The sequence below is a fragment of the Sapajus apella genome, unplaced genomic scaffold (genome assembly GCF_009761245.1).
Source record: "Sapajus apella isolate SASKATOON/1434 unplaced genomic scaffold, GSC_monkey_1.0 scaffold58, whole genome shotgun sequence".
NCBI classification, from domain to species: Eukaryota; Metazoa; Chordata; class Mammalia; order Primates; family Cebidae; genus Sapajus; species Sapajus apella.
This window is the reverse complement of record NW_022436998.1, coordinates 3,970,221-3,989,238: the sequence shown is the minus strand read 5'-3', so window position 1 is coordinate 3,989,238 and position 19,018 is coordinate 3,970,221. Positions and strand designations below refer to the sequence as shown.

Here is a 19,018-nt window from a genome sequence, read left to right as displayed (position 1 = left end):
AGGTGCGGTGGCTCACGCCTATAATCCCAACACTTTGGGAGGCCGAGGCAGGTGGAACACCTGAGGTTGGGAGTTCCAGACAAGCCTGATCAAGATGGAGAAACCTTGTCTCTACTAAAATTACAAAAATAGCCAGGCATGGTGGCACATGCCTGTAATCTCAGCTACTCAGGAGGCTGAGGGAGGAGAATCACTTGAACCTGGGAGGCAGAAGTTGCCGTGAGCCAAGATTGCACCATTGTACTCCAGCCTAGGCAACAAGAGTGAAACCCCGTCTCAAAAAAAAAAAAAAAAAGGAATCATGGAATCATTTTGTGCCCTGGCTTATGAGCAGGTCATCAACAGAGATATCTGGGAGCTCTGTTACTCATTTCCAACAGTGCCTCAAATAAAACTAGTAACAGCAAATAACTGTTGAGCACTTACTTTAACAGACCTTATTTTAAATATTTATCTAATTTATGCTTACAACCCAAAACATGAGTTCCCTGAGTGAGGGGCTTGTGTTGTACAGTCACTTCTTCATCACCATTTCTTATGACCTTACCTGGCAAATAGCAGGTCTGCGATACGTCTTGTTGAATGAATGAACATGTGTCAGATACTCCTTAGGCCCCTTCACATTCTCTCAGCCTTACCTGTCTCTTGTTCCAGCTGCTGCAGAGAGCAGTACTTCATTAGGCTCTGAGCAACTTCACATAGGTAAAAAGGGCATGCCTTAACTGCCTTTGATGCTTCCTGTTTCTTGCTCTGGGGGTTCCCTTTTGACACAGAGGTCTGGGCACCGTGACATGTCCCCTGGCACCTCTGCATGTGCAAAATGAAAGTATGGAGAAGTTAGCACTTAAAAGGACAAACCTTTGACCAGTTGGAGACAGGAATCAATGAACAGATAGCCCTTTCTTCTCTTCAATGGACCATTCTGATACATAATTTATTTGGCTTCTTGGAAGACAGTTGTGATGGTCCCTTGGGATCAAACGATTAGCAGTGACCAACTTGGTAACACATCCTCCTATTGACTCCCTCCCTCCCTTCCAGCCTCTCTTCTTTTGTCCTTTTATCCTGCTCTAACAAAAATAGCACAAACATGCTCTGTCTCAGGCTTTTCGTTCTGGAGAGCTTAGACAAGACAAAGAAAGTGAATTTACCTTTGAATACCTTGTCTAAAAACATCCAGATGAATCATTAACCACTGGATCATCTTATTTGAATTGCCAAATTCAAATCAAAAGAAATGATGTTTTGTTTTGTTTGCTAGACTGAGCTGGTTGCCTTCTGTTGTTGTGGAGGCTACTCACTTCATTCCAGCTTCTTGACACTTTCACTCCTGGAGGTCATATTTCTCTAAGATCTTCCAGAAAAAACTCTTAAAGCTGCCTTAGCCTTTTTTCCAGTCCAGCTCTTAAAATTTTTCCTCCTCTTCCCCAATAATATTATGAGTGTAGATCCAGCTTGTCCCCAAAGCCTGCCTTGCTTTGAAGCATTTGACTGTGAAGAATCTTCACCTATGCCAGTGATTTGTGGGCCTAAAGAAAACTATCCATCCTTGCAAATGTCTTCTGCTGAGATGCCTCACACAGAGACTGGACAGCCCTGATTCTTCCAGCAGTCCCAAAGGCAAACAACCCACTGCTGCAGAGAATAGTGCCACAAAAAAAGGAAAACAAGGTCCCAGTCAAGAAACAGAAGACCAGAGCTGTGTTCTCTTCCACCCAGCTATGTGTACTCAATGATAGATTTCAGAGACAGAAATGCCTTCAACAGATGCAAGAACTTTCCAGCATCCTGAACCTTAGCTACAAACAGACCAATACTGTGAAAATCTTTCCAACATTCCCTTAATCAAAAAGAAGTATGTAACTCCACTTTCCAGTTGAAGACTTGGTTCCAGAACCAGAGAATGAAATCTAAGAGGTGGCAGAAAAACAACTGGCCAAAGAATGGCAATGGTGTCACTCAGAAGGCCTCAGTACCTACATGCCCCAGCCTCTCCTCTTCTACCACCAGAGATGCCTGGTGAACACGACTGGGAACCTTCCAATGTGGAGCAACCAACCTGGAACAATTCAACCTGGAGCAACCAGACCCAGAACATCCAGGCCTGGAGAAACCACTCCTGGAACACTCAGACCTGGTGCTCCCAGTCCTGGAGCAATTAGACCTAGAACAGTCCCTTCTATAACTGTGGAGAGGAATCTCTGCAGTCCTGCATTGCAGTTCCAGCCAAATTGTCCTACCAGTGACTTGTAGGCTGCCTTGGAAACTGCTGGGGAAAGCGATAATGTAGTACAGCAGACCACTAGGTATATTAGTACTCCACAAGCACTGGATTTATGCGTAAACTACTCCACGAACATGCAACCTAAAGATATGGGAAGATGACTGAAATTGATATTACTCAATTTCAGTCTGGGCACTGGCTGAATCCTTCCTCTCCCCTCTCCCCTCTTCTCCTCTCTCATAGGGTTTTTCTTGTTTGGAAACCATGTGTTCTGGTTTCCATTATGCCTATCCAGTCAGTCTGATAGAGGGTGGGGTATGGTTGGAGCCCAGTCAGAGAGGTTTCTTTCTTTTTTTCCTATTGGATCTTCCTGGAGAAACATGTTAATAACCTTGGCTGCTAAGGACACCATGATAGAAGCTGTCTCTGGCTATAGATGACTAGAGCTAATGCTAGTTTGGATATCTTTAGGGTTTGGAATCTAACCTCAAGAATAAGGGGAAAAAAGTACAAATTGGTGTGGGGGAGTGGGTGGAAAAGACACGATGGATGCCTTCTTCCGGAAATGTATAACCCACGACCATGGATGCCAGTGGTGGTTATCTCTATAGGCTACGGGGTATGACACAAAGGCAGCTGGTCTCATCTGATTCCTGCAAAGGCCTTATTTCTCCACAAGAAGCACTGCATCTAAAGGATTCTTTGAGGGCAGGAGGATGTGGTAATGCTGTGTCAGGGTTCATATCAGAACACTTAAAACAATTGTTTACAGTACGTGGTGGCACAGGGATGCCTACAGCTAATGTCTGAAAATTACACGAATCTGGATATTTATTAATTTACTAAAAAGTAAATTAATTTACTAAAACATGAAGAGGGGCTGATAAAGCAAACAACTAGCAGTAGCAATAAAATAACAGATGCCATTTTTTTCCTAACATTTATTATTTACTGTGTGCCAGGCTAGGGTTTAAACATATTGTGTCTTCACAAAAGCCCTGTGATAATATTACTAGTTTAATTTACAGCTGTCTGAAGGATTTCAAAGTTACTAACTTACCCAAGGCCCCACTACTAGGAAATGGAAGATGGCATTCAACCTTCAGACTTCTTTTATGTGGAAGAGAAATAAATTTGTCTGTTTAAGCCAGTGCTGTATTGTTATATGCAGTTTCTGTTATATGTAGTGAAAGCTGTTATGCTTACCTAATCACAAGAGATCTCTAATACTTCTTTTGGTTCAAGTCCAATAAAAAAACTGGGGAAATAGGCCAGGTGCAGTGGCTCATGCCTGTAATCTCAGCACTTTGGGAAGCTGAGCCAAGCAGATCACTTGAGGTCAGGAGTTCAAGACCAGCCTGGCCAACATGGCGAAACCCCATCTCTACTAAAAATACCAAAAAAAACAAACAAACAAACAAAAAAACCAACAATTAACCGGCATGGTGGTGCACACCTGTGGTCCCAGCTACTCAGGAGGAAGCTGAGCACAAGAACTGCTTGAACCAGGAGACAGAGTTTGCAGTGAGTTGAGATCACACCGCTGCACTCCAGCCTGGGCAACAGAGAAAGATCCTGTCTCAAAAAAGAAAACTAGGGAAATCAGCCCTAGTGGACATTCCAAACAGGTGTAATCATAAGATACTGAGTGTGCATCAGAGAAAGAAGAATGAATTACCATCTGAAAGGCATATCACAGCAAAAAATAAGTCACACAAGAGTTCCCTAGGGTTCCAAGGCCTTTTATAGGAATAATGACTATTTTTTCCCCTAACACTAAAACCGAAACATAGGAAGTGACAAATAGGAATGTACTAATTTTCAACAAGAATTTTAGAAAATAGTTATCATATTTCACTTAAGAGTCATTTATTAAGCCCAGGGGAGCTACAGAGATGTAAAGGTGAGACCTTCCTTATAGGAAGGCACCCAAGGAGACAGCCTACGCAGTGTGCGGAGTGCTGCGGTCCAGAGAGCACGATCTAATGTTGAGAGAGGAAGGAAGACTTTCTGGAAGAGATGATACCAAGTGAATCCTAAAAGTTGATTAGGTGTCCTTGGTAAAATAAGTCTGGGTAAGGGGTAGCAGGAGGGGCAGAGAGAGAAGCAGGGCATGCTGGGAGAACTTAAGAGAGTAGGTATGATAGGAAATTTAGGAAGGAGGGAGAAGAGTATGAAGGGGCCCAGTAATTGCAGTATAGAGAAACCACATCATGAAGACCAGGCACCAAGGTGACCAGACCACCTCGAAAGCTATGAAGAGCTGCAGAACACTCTTCAAGGGGGAGCAATGTGAGAATCATTGTCATTTAGAAAGATCTCTAAGGTGCTTTTCTTCAAGTGAGCTCTCCGACCCTTTCTGCTCTATGAATCAAGGAACTGGTACAATGTTAAAATAATAATAACTTTTCTGAGTCTAGACTGTTAGGAACCTGCAAGTAACTCTTGCTTTCATTTGGGAAGCTAATTTAGTTCGCCACATATTCATGCCTGATTCTGTCCTTTTGGAACCTGCCTGGTGGCCGTGCCTAAGTTGGGAAAAGAGATACCTATTTGCTATGTTATAAATGTTTGTGTTCCCTCAAAATTCAGTGTTAAAACCTAATCCCCAGTGTGATGGTATTTCGAGGTGGGACCTTTGGGAAGTGATTAAGTTATGAGGGCAGTACTCTCATGAATGGGATGGGTAAGGAACACCCGAGAGCTCCTACTCCTTATGCCAAGTGAGGACACAGCTAGAAGGCACCATCTGTGAACGAGGACATGAACCTAATCAGACACCAAATCTGCAGGTGCTTTGACATTGGACTTTCCAGCCTCCAGAACTATGAGAAATAAATTTCTGTTGCTTATACGGCTCCAGCCTATGACATTCTATTATAACAGCCCAAATGGACTATAATAGTACCCTTTGTTTGGGATACCAATTGGAGCAGAAGCCAGGAGCAAAAACTAGAGCTGAGAAACAATAAAGCCTTCCCTGAGTATCCAGTCTAAATCAAGACGTAGGATATAAGAGGACTCAGTGATAACATGACGTCAGCTAACTAAATGGCAGCAGAGGCTGAGGACCCAATGGATGCCCATGCTTACCCCCACCAGATGGTTCTTCCAAGGAAATTCTCTTTATATTTGAACATTATCTGCAGAGTCCAGGGGGGCTTCCAGGGAATAGGACCTAGGTTAGACTCCCAGAGGTTCCTGGTGTAATAAAGCAACCCCTGCACCGTTCCTGGCCCCCTTCCACATACATTGGCCAAAGCTGGTGGGTCCCCCCTTAGTAACCCCATGCTTCTTTTTACATAGAGTAAGGTGCAACAAGCCAGGTGCCAGGCAGGGACCAAGTCTGGCCTGTTCACAATTACATCTCAGCACTTGATATAGCACCAAGTACATGGCAGGTACTCAAAAAATATTTGTGAAATAGATGAACAAATGTATCAGTCAACGGTGACTTTGCATATAGAATGATAGCAAATACATACCATGTTTACCATGTGTTCTACACATTTTACAAACATTTTATCCTTAAAGCAACATTATAAGAGAAGTGCTATTATTATTCTTCCCCATTTACAGATGAGAAAAGTTAGGCAAAGAGAAGTTTGTGACTTGCCTAAGGTCACATAGCTTAAAGCCTAGACTGGGTATCAACAACAAAATTTGTCAAATGAATAAATTCTAGCATTCATGGTTTCTTTACAATCCCATTATTTTCTCCATTTGAGATAGCTGTGGGGGTTTTTTGTTTTTGTTTTGGTTTCTCTCTCTCTCTCTCCTCTCTCTTTCTCTCTCTTTCTTTCCCATCTTATGGTGCTGAAGCTGTAGGTTTTAGTTGTTAACAGGGTGACAATACTAAATTTGCACATCTTTTGGATATGATTCCACACACTGGAAGAATGGAATGAGGCTCAGGTGAGAGAAAACCTTAAAAATCCTCCAATGCAGTCCCCTTACTCCTAGAATGAAACCTAAATGCCTAGCCTTGGCCTGTGTGATGAGGCCTTCTGTATTGCCTGTCTACATTTTGTTCCTCGGTTCCCTCAGGTCCCTAAGGTCTCTGTCACACTAGCCAACTTTCTGCTCTTCAAACAAGCCAGGCATGTTTCCCCTCAGGGGATACACCTCCTGTTTCCTCTGCCAGGAATACCGTGGGCTTTCTCTTGGCTGGATATCTTCTCACCATTCAGGTCTCAGCTTAAATGTTACTCCTTGGTAAAGCCGTCCCTGAGCCCCAATCTAAAGAACGATTCCCCAGCTCCCACCCCCAACTCCATCTGACCTGTCAGTCTCTCTCTATCCCATTAACCTGCTTTCTTTTCTTCATAGTACTTATCACTAACTGAAATCATCATTTTTGTTGGCTTGTTTGTCTCCTTATTTCTTTCCTCTTCCCACTTGAGAATTTAAGATCCATGAGCTTAATCAGGGTTGTTGGCAGCATAGAGAAGGTGTGCAGTTCGTATGTATTGAATAACAGATGATTCAAAAAATTACTAATCTTCGCCAAGCACTGGCCATCACCAAGTCAGATGAGGACAGGATTCTCAGATCTCCGTGCACCCCATGTCTCAGCACTGGAATCATGCAGAATAAATTGTCCAGGCTCCTGGAGCTTCTGTGTCAAAACTCACTGATGACATCTGATTAGCCCAAAGACAAGGCCCCGTTGCAAATCTGAGAGATTAAGTCAGGAAAGCTTCGGGAATGAGGGGGATAACTGTGAAATCAAACCAAAGAGAGGGTTTAGCACCACCATGGATGTTGGAAATCTGTGGAGCCACCTCCAAGAACCTGGAGAAAGACTTGGTGCAGCCTCTAGTACCAACAGGGAGGATTTCCTGTTGTTTTTGTTTTTGTTGTCATTGTATGTTGTATAGTATAAGATTTTACATTTTTTAAAAAAATCCCTCCCATTTAAAAACATAGTTTGGAAACCATTTCTTTAGAGAATTTCTTCTGATTATATGCAGAGTACAGATGCTAGAGATTTTTTTTTCCCTTAGATCTTTCTCAATATTCACAGTACAATTTTTAAATATTGTCCTTCCCAGTTAGAAATTTGAAAACTTCAAGGCCAAATGCCCTGCCTGCTTGGGCTTGGAGGCCCAGGGAGCTGAACACATTCAGCTGCCCCCTGTCCATCCATCTCTCCTCACCAGGTAGTGGGTAAGACTTATTGTCTGCTCCAGGCAAAACACATTAGACATGTAGAGCACTCTGAACATGCTACTTTGACGTGGGTAATTTTTTTTTTTCCTGCAGGAAGAGAAACCAGGAATATAATTGCCCTAGAAATAACTCAATCAATGGGCATCCTACGCCCAAACCTCACCAGGTGCCCACGCTTGCGAAGTAATGGCATGCTTGCCAGCAGCTAATGATGTTCACCAGCAGCTCATAAGTCTTTGGGAAAATGTCTCCTCACAGCCATTGTCATGATTGGGAATGTTTTGCCGAAAATAAACGCCTTCCTCTCATTTGCACTTCATGCCTTAAAGCTCCCAAGGTGCCACTGCCCCTGCCTCTGGGTGGAGAGTGGCAGGGATTTTGCAGGATTGCTCCCCAGTAGCACAGGCCTAGAAACACAGAGCAGCCACCCACACACCTCTGCGTTGTGACTGCCGCCTCACTGCTGCTAGCAAGATAATTGGTGGTGCTGGAATGTGGCCAAGATTTAGCAGGATGCAGAGCAGGCATCTAAATTGGGGTGCTGGTGCCAGCAGCAGAACTCTGGCCATGGGGTAGGAGCCAAGGTCACCACAAAGCTCAGTGTGACCCTGGAGATGAAGACACCCCTGCCTGTGTCCTGGGTCCCACTTACTCAGTTTACATGCCAGTTTTGTGCCACTCTTCCTACATATAAGGCCCTAGCTAGGACAGCAGCAGGAAGATGTTAGGTGACACATGAATTCTGTAAGGTATGCAGCTGGCGAGAGCATACCACCCACAAGTTGGATGGTGACAGTCACCGCCATATATAGGGAAAGAGATTACCATAGTCCTCTGTGGGTACTGCAAGTACTGGTGTATGAGCCCTTTGCATTGCCCCAGGGAGCCTATTAGCAATGTACAGCTTGTTCCGTGCCATTTGGACACACAATCACTTTTAACTTTAGCAGGAGGGAGAACGGAATCTGATGTTTAAAGGGAAAGAAAGAGCCACACCCTGGTGATCAGCTGAATGATTGACTGAATCCAACAACCAATATGTCTGCAGCTTTTGTTGGGGGGTCACCCTCACCACCCTGCCCTTAGGCACTGAATTTTCATCCCAGAAGCCCAGCCACAGCCCTATTCCTGAGGCTATGTGCCACTGGGGGCAGGGAAGGAGCATTCCCTTGAGTGGAAGGTTTGAAGTGGAACCTCTGTCACTCTCAGAAGCAGGGGCAGGCATCCCATTGTGAAATGGGATGCCAAGATGCCATCCAGCCAAGGACTCAGTTCACAAAGGGCCTTAAACTTAGAATTTTGAAATTATCATCAAAAGAACTTATAGGCTGACAACAGTAAAAGAAAATGACATTCAAGACAAAACTCAACAGTGTCAACCAGATGACACTGCTTGGAGTACATTAAAACAATAACAACAATAATAATAACTAACACTTATATAGTGCAGACTGTTGTAAGAATCTAGGTACTTCTCTAAGACTTACATTTAACCTTCAGAAGAACCCTACGAGGAGATACTTACATGCCTATTTTATAGATTGGAAACTGAGGTACAGAAAGACCACATCATGTGCCCAAGATCACCCGGCTAATAAATGCTGTTCAGAATCTGAACTCAGGCTGTCCAGGCTCCAGTGTCCCCATGTTTAATCACCATCCTCTGAAGTAATGGTTTTCAAAAATAAATCCTTGCTAATAGCACAATCACACTGCAATGTTACTCATTAAAAGCATCTACCTCTTAGCATAAAAACACTTGACATTTCACCATTTTTTAATATCTCAGGAGTCTCTAAAAAGGCTTTCGGTCGGGCTAACAGCAGCCTTTCTTCTTCACAAGGATTGCCCTTACTCAATAGAAAAGTAACACACAGGCCGGGCACAGTGGCTCATGCCTGTAATCCCAGCACTTTGGGAGGTCAAGGCAGAAGGATTACTTGAGTTAAGGAGTCTGAGACCAGCCTGGGCAACTTAGCAAGAACCCATCTCTACAAAAAAAAGAAAAAATTTAATTAGCGTGGGGTGATGGCATGGACTTGTAGTCCCAGCTACTCGGGAGACTGAGGCAGGAGGAGAGCTAGAGCTCAGGAGTTTGAGGCTGCAGTGAGCTATGATCATGTCACTGCACTCCAGCCTGGTCCATGGAGTGAGACTCTGTGCCAAAAAAAGAAAAAATAAATAACACACTTCTGGAAAACAATCATAGAGCCCCATGTGTGAGCCTCCTCTATGCTAGAGGGGCACTCTTTACTTGGCTGTATCAGGTCCTCAGTTCAAAGCTCTCCAACTAGGGAACCCATAAGAGATTCTCTGTTCCCAATAACATGATGCCAAAGCTCTCTGAGGGCTCAAACCCCTAGCCCCGCCAAAACCATGGCAGCATCAGTTGGGGAGGGAAGTGCAGGGCCCCTCAGCCAAGTTGCTGAGAGGTGTTGAACTACAATCCCAAGTATGCTGGAGGAAAACACTGCGTACACTTAGTATTCAATATATGGACAGTGGGATTTAATGACTCACAACACAGCTGTTAACCCTCCCCAGGAAGGCACCACGCTAGGCACTGTCGAAACAGGAGCTGAATGAGACACACAAGGGCTCTGAAAGGAGTTAACGAACACAGGGGCAAATCACTCCAGTACAGTTGGTTGGGAAAGTAGGTCATGGCATGGACAAGTGCCCTGAGAGCCTGGAGGAGGGAGTTTCCCATTTTGCAGCGAGAATTTATAGTTTTCCAGTCAGCCTTTAAGGATGAGCAGGTGTTGACTCAGCTCAGCAAAGAAAGCTGGAAGAAAGACAAAGGGAGGCTGCAGGAAGACAATTGCCAGGCCCCAATGCCATCCAATCTACAATAAGCCTTCTGCCTTTGAGCAAACTGGCCTGTTAATTAACTGATTTAATGAGCATTTACTGAGCACCTTCCATTTGACTCGTAATACTTGAAAATTTGGGGGTGGGAAGCTACCTGGAATTCTTAACAAATGTTCTAGAAAGATAGAGCTAGGTATTTCTCAATTAATTCTTGTAATGCATATTTATCTTCCAAAACTGAAGTCAGCAGAGGCCATAGGGAAAATGCAGAGTTGGGCACACTCACACCCTATCCACCCCTCCTTGAAGATGAGGATAGCCACCACGTTTTAGAGCATCTTCATCTTTAAGTTTCACTCCTGCTCTGACTCCTTGGATTGTATCTGTTGGATTGGCATCCTTTTTAGGACCATCAGCAACAGAGCCCACTCCCAGTGGGCCTTGGGGCATGCCTGTTCCCATTAGAGCAGCTATGACCAGAGACAGATGCCAACACGTGCAAGCACAGTGAGGCTTCCGCATCATCTTTAGGGACATTGGATGCCGATCTGGCTCTTTGTTCTTTATCTCTTCATTGCTCCCAAATACTTTAGAAAAAAAATCTGTTTGCGTGGAGTATCTAGTTTATAATTTGATGATCAAAGAATTCTGAATCTCAAATGGGCCTCCTTTATTTACATTTTTAATGTGTGTATTCTTTGAATACTCATCTCTCCTATGCATCTGACTAACTCCTAGTCACCCTCCAGACCTCGGTGCAAATGTAACTTCCCCCAGGAAGTCTCCTTGGCACTACCACCATGCTCCAGTCAGAATTCAGGGCTGCTTATGTGGTCCTATACTTATCTGGACTTCTCCTGCCTTTTCACAACACATTTAACTGTCATTTTATGTATCTGACTCCTGATGCCAAATTATAAAATTCTGTGATGGTGAATCTCCTTGTTATCATTGTATTCTCAATCCCCTAATACAGTGTAAGGAACATATTAGGTAGTCAGTAATTATTTGCTAAATTAACTTATTGTTTAATCAACACTAATGCTTTAAACGACTGCACATCAACAATAAGTAATTTTGTTACTTCAAAATAGAGTATATTATGCTTTTTCGACTGTTTATATTTCTTTGGCAAGCCTAAGGATAGAAAAATATAGGTATCTCAGTCCTTCTGAAGGGTTGCGTAGAAATCCCAAATTTAGAACTCGCACAATTTAGGAGTTTTAATTAAAAAGCGCTGTAATTTCTGGTCCCTACTTCCAACTTCTCAGGAAACTTTAAATCAGATTTCCAACAACATATGGTAGAGCTCAGTCCCTATTTCCTTCCTTAGTTCTCCCTTCAAACATTTATATCACATGGTTCACTTTCCTTTTCTCCCTCATTCAGGAAAAGGTATATAAATCTTGCTATTGTGGCTGTCTGCTGAAGTTTGGCTGAGAAGTCAGGGTCGGGGAAGGGCATATAAAATTGATTTATGGTATTAGTGAATCAATAGAGTGTGTTAGTAGATCTCTGCTCTACCACATTTGGGATAACCCTGATAAGGCTATGCCCCTTTTTTTCTTATTTTATTTTCTATCTCAATTTTAAAGATTGATACACCTTTAATGAATTGTTATCTACAATTCTGAGCAATAAAAAAAAAGCTCAGCCTACACACTTCTCAAATTTTTAAAGTTTTCTCTTTAAATGCAAATTTAAAAGCTCTCAAGTCTTTGGGAGTGAAGGGTATGGAAAGGGAGCTCTTAAGGGAATCATAAGAAATGCATAATTTATAATAGTAATAAATTTTTCTATCTTGGTGGTGGCTGAAGCCAACCAAGCAAAACTTGCAAGGGACATGGCTAGCCCAGTTTTATTACCCTTATCCCTCACATACCTCTGAGATATAAAAGGGTTTGGGTTGAAATATGATTGGAAATTAAAGTATTTCTTTACAAAAAGTTGTCAGAGAGTTATGGTCCTTTTCTCCCATCCTACTTAGAGGTCTTGACATGTGTTCATCAAGTCTACAGAAGGCAGTGAACATGGTGGACTAGTCTGATGCATATTGGAAAAGCAGTATATTTGTCTGTTTTCACACTGCTGACAAAGATATACCTGAGACTGGGTAATTTATAAAGAAAAAGAGGTTTAATGGACTCACAGTTCCATATGGCTAGGGAGGCCTCACAGTCATGGCAGAAGGAGAAAGGCACATCTTACATGGCAGCAGGCAAACAGAATGAGAGCCAAGGAAAAGGGGTTCCCCTCTAAAATTGTCAGATTTCATGAGACTTATTCACTGCCAAGAGAACGGTATAGGGGAAACTGCTCCCCATGATTCAATTATCTCCCACTGGGTCCCTCCCACAACACATGAGACTTATGGGAGCTACAATTCAAGATGAGATTTGGGTGGGGACACAGCCAAACCATCTCAACCAGAAAGTTTGCCATGTCGCATCTCTGTGAGTTGTTTAGAGACAGGTAGCAGCACATAGCACACTACCAGCTGGTAAACTTCTCCTCTCCCCCTACTCAGCCCTCCCATCTGCTTTTAGAAACCAGCCAAGAAATCACTCCATATCTACACAGATTACCAAAGAACAGAAGGCAGATTCTATGTCAAAGCAGACAGCACACGTGACATAGTCAAAAGATCCTAGCAGTTAGGAGATGGGGGTTCTGTCCCCACTACTAACTGTGGTGACCTGGGGTAGACCCCTTCACCTTTCTGGACCTCCATTCCCTTTCTGATCTCCTTTTTCTCTATTTCAGCCCATTGTTTGACTCCTTCATAACTTAATATGGTTTGTAATTATTTGATTTATCAATTTTTCTTTTTACTTGCTCTTAGTCTGTGCTCTCCACTGGAATATAAGCCCCTTTTGGCAATCTGAATATCCCATTGAATATCTAGCACTTGGTGCATTTTCATCAGTCAGTAAATATTCATTTAAATTAATGAATGAATAAATTGATATCAAATGATTTAGTTTGAATATTCTATAACTTTTCATCTATTAAAGCAAAAACAAGCAAACACATATAAAAAAAGATGAGCTTGCTTCTGTAGTTCCCAGGGAAGAAATGAGTCATTGGATGACTAAGTGAACATTTCCTATTCATCAGCCCCTCCTTATAACACTTTGTTAGGATCATAGAAAACAATTTATTATTTTTTATATTTGTATGCCTAACATCACGTGAGTAATTGTGAGCACAGAAATTGGAAAGTCTTTCTTCTCTTTCTGGCACTTTCTTGTCCATTTCTCACCTGATTTGATAAATTGTTTTAATCAGTACTTATGTACATGGTCTAGCCTACTCACCAAGTCTAGGATAGTTTCTCCATTTCCATTACACATTTGCTCCTTGGAAGTTTTGCACTATTTCCACCCAGTCTTACCATTAACCCCAGAGAATTTAAGATCAAATTGGAACTTAAAAGTACAAAAATGCTTAATAGAGTCCTTCAGACTAGTCTAATTTTTGTATTAGCAGAAACCTTCTGGGCAAATTCTCTATAGTGATGCCATTGGCCACTGTTTCTCAATGTAATATTAATATTTGATTAAGACTATGCTGATGGTTGGTGAATGTTGCTGGTCTCCATCCTCGTGCCACTCCACAGCCATTGAATGTGCATCTAATCAGGCCATCCCAAGCTAGTGGACCAATCGCAGATCATTGCAGCTTATTTCTCCCACATACACACACTCTTTTATTTGGTGGCTTTGGCTGGAGTTTTCATCTTCTTTTTGCTTATTTGTTTCCAAGCAGCTAAGATGATGTATCTGGTACTTGCTGTTCATAGTTGCTCCTGACAGAGAAGTGAAGAGCTGGGTTTCCTTGAAATGTCTTTTCCATAAAGATATAGATTTGATCCTCTGTTCTGGCCTTCTGAGAACTTCTGGCTAAAGCAAAAACATTTATGTGACATCACATGTTATGGCAAAAGTTAAACCAAACAACTGATGCTTTTGTTCAGAGCTTTGCCCTATGTGGTCAAACTGCCAAGCCTAAGCTTCTTTCCCATTTCCTTTATTCTTTCTTCACCCTACTCAGATCAAACCATGCTTTGTTCCTCCTACAAGCTTGGTGCTTTCCTGAATCCTTGCCTCCTGAATAGTCAGTCCTGAAGGCTCAACTCATCTGCTGCCTCCTCCATAAAACTGTCTTAGATCACCCTAATTGGAAGTAATCTGAACCCCCATAGCACTCTTACTTCTTTTATAGGACTTTTCTTTCTCTACCTTATCTTACAGCTTTTTACAAAATTGTTTGTCTCCTATATGAACAATAAATTACCTCTATGCAGGAACCATCTCTTCTTCAACTTTATCTCTCACAAAGTGATCAGTATGATTGTTTGGTTGGATGATGTATTAGTTTTCACGCTGCTACCCGAGACTGGGTAATTTATAAAGGAAAGAGGTTTAATTGACTCACAGTTTCACATTGCTTGGGAGGCCTCACAATCATGGTGGAAAGCAAAGGAGGAGCAAAGTCACATCTTAACATGACAGCAGACAAGACAGCGCATGCAAGGGAACACTCCTTTATAAAACCATCAGGGCCAGGCACAGTGGATCACGCCTATAATCCCAGCACTCTGGGAGGTTGAGGCAGGTGGATCATTTGAGGTCAGGAGATCGAGACCATCCTGGCCAACAAGGTGAAACCCTGTCTCTACTAAAAATACAAAAATTAGCTGAGTGTGGTGGCACACGCCTGTAGTCCCAGCTACTCCAGAGACTGAGGCAGGAGAATCACTTGAACCCAGAAGGCAGATGTTGCAGTGAGCTGAGATCATGCTACTGCACTCCAGCCTAGCAACAGAGCAAGACTCTGTCTCAAAAAAAACAAAAAAAGAAAATAATCAGACTTAGCAGCTATCCAACCCTAGGCTCACAAGAGGTAACGAAAGGCTATTTTGAAAAAGCTTGGGAATCCATAACAGAGACTGCATGGTAATGATTTACCCTAGATGTCCTCTAAGCAGCTCAATAATCCATTTTGATTTTATCATCCACAAGCATCTAAGTCCCTCCTGAACTTTACCTCTTTACTGTTTCATTCTATCTTACTATTGCTGACTTAATACTTCTTTTAAATTCATTCACGAAGTCTCAAGCTTTTCCTTTGTATGAGCGGGAATTCTTATCCCATCAATGTATGCTGTCCTGGAACTTGCTTCTTTCCCTTCAGCACTTAGTTCTCCCCTGGACTTTTCCCAGCCCCAATTATGTCATTTCTGAGGTGGGTGCTCACCAATGCCAGCAACCCTAGTTTTGTTGCCAGTGCCTATTGCCAGGATCTGCCCACATATTCCCTCTGGCCAAGAGCAACCCCTTCTCTGCCTGCCCCTGCAAGCCCAGGAAAGCCACAGCCCCAATGCCTGCCCCTTTGCAGAATGGACACCTCTCATTCATAGCGCCTTGCTGTGCCCAGGTTTTGTAATTTGCAGAGCTCTTTTATAGACATTTTCTCATTTGACACAAAAGTCTTCAGAAGTAGGCAAGGTAGATAGATTTTCTCATGACATACAAAACAGAAGTTCAAATTAATTAATGTATTAAATAAGTTCCCCAATGTCATAAAACTACTAGTCGCAGATGCAGGAATTCAATTTGAGTCTCCTGAGTTGTACGTGCCCAACCATCCCCTTTCTTTAACCCCGAGACTACATGCTCTATCTCTTAATATCTGCCGCAGACCTCTTTCTTGTCTTGGTGAAAACCTTGAATTCAGAACACTGGAAGCTCCTGGTAAGTAGCACTTCCTCCAGAGTCTCAGTTTTATGAGACCCACTATAAGACTGGGAGGCTGACCTTTCCCCATACTTTTCTCCACCTGGTGGGGTAAGGGATGATCAGACCATTTCTAACTTGCTACTGTTCCTCTGAATAGTGACATCTCAGTGTAAGTTCCAATTTCTGCTCAGCACTAAGCCATGCCTCTAACAATGCTCAATAAATGTTTGGCAAATTGATAGAAACCCTGCTGTCTGTGTATTTTCTGATTCACTGCCTCACATTGCCCTCTGACTCATGTATTCTTTAAGACTTGATTTTAGGCCAAATTTCTGACAAGCAGTATCAACCCTTCCAATTTAGAGACTCCAATATGACCTATTTCTTACTATTATCATCATTCTTTTCAAAGGGTACTTATGTGTGTACCGAATACTGGAGCCCCCCTTTATCCAATAGTGTGATCAAGGCTATGATGGAGCTAATGGGACCCAAAGCTTCTTAGTCCAAATGGATTGAGGGTGGAAGAGAAGAAAGATGGGCCTGGTAGATTTCCAAGAAGAAAGTGCCTCAGCCAGTTCTTAAAAGTGAGCAGAACTAACCAAGAAGGAGGAGAGAGGAGGACATTCTAGGCAGGAAATGTGGCACATGCAAAGACACAGACTGTGAGAGATTATGGTGCATTGAAGAACTATGAATTCCTCATAATTGAGCATGGCTGGAGGGCAGGTTGGGAGATGCCAGGTCTGGAAAAAGGCATGGACCAGGTAAGGAAGGGCCATGTAGGACATGCTGAGGTGGTCAGACTTCACACTGAAGGAGATGGGCAGCCCTTGCAGAATGTTCATGTGATACTATCAGATTTCTGCAAACACTCTGGCTGCATAAGGAGAACTGATCAGAAGGGAACCAAATCTATTGAGGGGTTGCTGCTTTAACCTGCGTGAGAAATAACTCACAGAAAATCAAATGATGCACAGAAGCTTAGAATGCCAATGCTGAAAGGGGCCTTGGAGATGGGTCATCTTATCCAAATGTTAGTTTTGTTGCCAGTGCAACATTTTAAAAATGAAGTAAGGTGGTGGGGGAGGGAGGTCAAGAATTAAGTGCTACTCTGCTGCCATAAACGCCCCTACCTGGCCCATTTTTTAGTCCTCTCTCCCACCGATGGATTCGCTTGCTGGGGCTGCCACAACAAAATACCACAGCCTGAGTGGCTTAAACAACCAACAGAAATTTATTTTCTCATAATTGTGGAGGCTAGAAGTCCAAGATCAAGGTGTTGGCAGGTTTGGCTTTTTCTGAGCCCTCTTTCCTCAGCTTGAGGATGGCAGCCTTCCAGTTGTATGCTCACATGGTCATCCTTTGGCTGTGTGGTTCTGTGTTCTAATCTCTTCTTATAAGTGCACCAGTCATATTGGATTAGGGCCCATCCTAACAACCCAGTTCTAACTTAACTGCCTCTTTAAAGGCCTTATCTCCAAGTACAGTCATATTCTGAGGTACTGAGGGTTACTGCTTCAACATATTAATCAGGAGACATGGAACAGGGTTCATTCAGCCTCTGAATAACAGGAAAATGTATCCACAGATGCACAGGGCAGAGGAACATTCCTCTAGCCATTTGAGAGTTAAAGAATGAATTCTCGAGCAGAAAGAGGAGCAACGGTAATCCAGGCAGAGGGAAGAAACGAGCAGTATCCCTCCTGGAATGTTGATCATATGACAAATTTTCTTGGGTCACTGAACACAAATCATGAGCAGAACCTCACATCCAAGCTGATACCAACCCACTGTGCTCCTGCCTTGTCACACGACACATAGTTTGCAAGACACTCTCTCAACGGGTCACCTTTAGCTTATTATTCATATGTCACCGCAGAGTCAGGGGAAACCAGAAGTGAGGCCTCTTTCAGATCACTAAGGAATGTGCTGTCTCATCATAACACTGACCCATGAGAGAGTCCTGCCACTAAATTAGTACTCTGTGACCATCCCCCTTGCTGGAATACTCTGAAGTCATTATGCTGTGATAATCCCAATGATCACAGAAACACTTGCAATACAGTATTAAGTGAAGAGACACAATACAAAGGTACATTATAACTTTCATGCTGTCAAAGAAAGGACTGGGAAAAATTTCAAGAAGATGCCAACAACAATGGTTTATGAGAGTAATATGTTGTTTTCCAAATTTTTTTTATACTTTTAAGTTCTGGGATACATGTGCAGAACATGCTGGTTTGTTACATAAATATACACCTGCCATGGTGGTTTGCTGCACCCATCAACCCATCACCTACATTAGGTATTTCTCCTAATGCTATCCCTCCCCTAGACCCCCAACCCATGACAGGACCCAGTGTGTGATGTTCCCCTCCCTGTGTCCAAATGTTCTCATTGTTCAACTTCCACTTATGAGTGAGAACATGCAGTGTTTGGTTTTCTGTTCCTGTGTTAGTTTGCTGAGAATGATCGTTTCCAGCTTCATTCATGTTCCTGCAAAGGACATGAACTCATTCTTTTTTGTGGCTGCATAGTATTCCATGGTATATATGTGCCACATTTTCTTTATCCAGGCTATCATTGATGGGCATTTGGGTTGGTTCCAATTCTTTGCTATTGTGAATAGTGCTGCAATAAACGTTTGTGTGCATGTGTCTTTATAGTAGAATGATTTATAATCCTTCTGGTATATACCCAGTAGTGGGATTGCTGAGTCAAATGGTATTTCTTGTTCTAGATTCTTGAGGAATTGCCACACTCTTCCACAATGGTTGAACTAGGAACCATATAACCATTGTCTTTCACAATTATTGAATGATTCCTAGTTCTTCATTGAATCTTCAACAATGGTTGAATAGTTCCTAGAACAGGAATGCTTTTACACTCCCACCAACAGAGTAAAAGCATTCCTATTTCTCCATATCCTCTCCAGTATCTGTGGTTTCCTTACTTTTTAATGATTACCATTCTAACTGGCGTAAGATGGTATCTCATTGTGGTTTTGAATTGTATTTCTCTAATGAGCAGTGATGATGAGCTTTTTTTCTTGTGTTTGTTGGCCACA

At 42.6% G+C, this 19,018-nt stretch overlaps 1 pseudogene; it reads left to right on the top strand.

The window, feature by feature from the left end:
• The first annotated feature begins 268 nt into the window (after positions 1-268).
• On the top strand, positions 269-3,503 carry LOC116528324 (annotated as a pseudogene).
• The last annotated feature ends 15,515 nt before the right edge of the window (positions 3,504-19,018 follow it).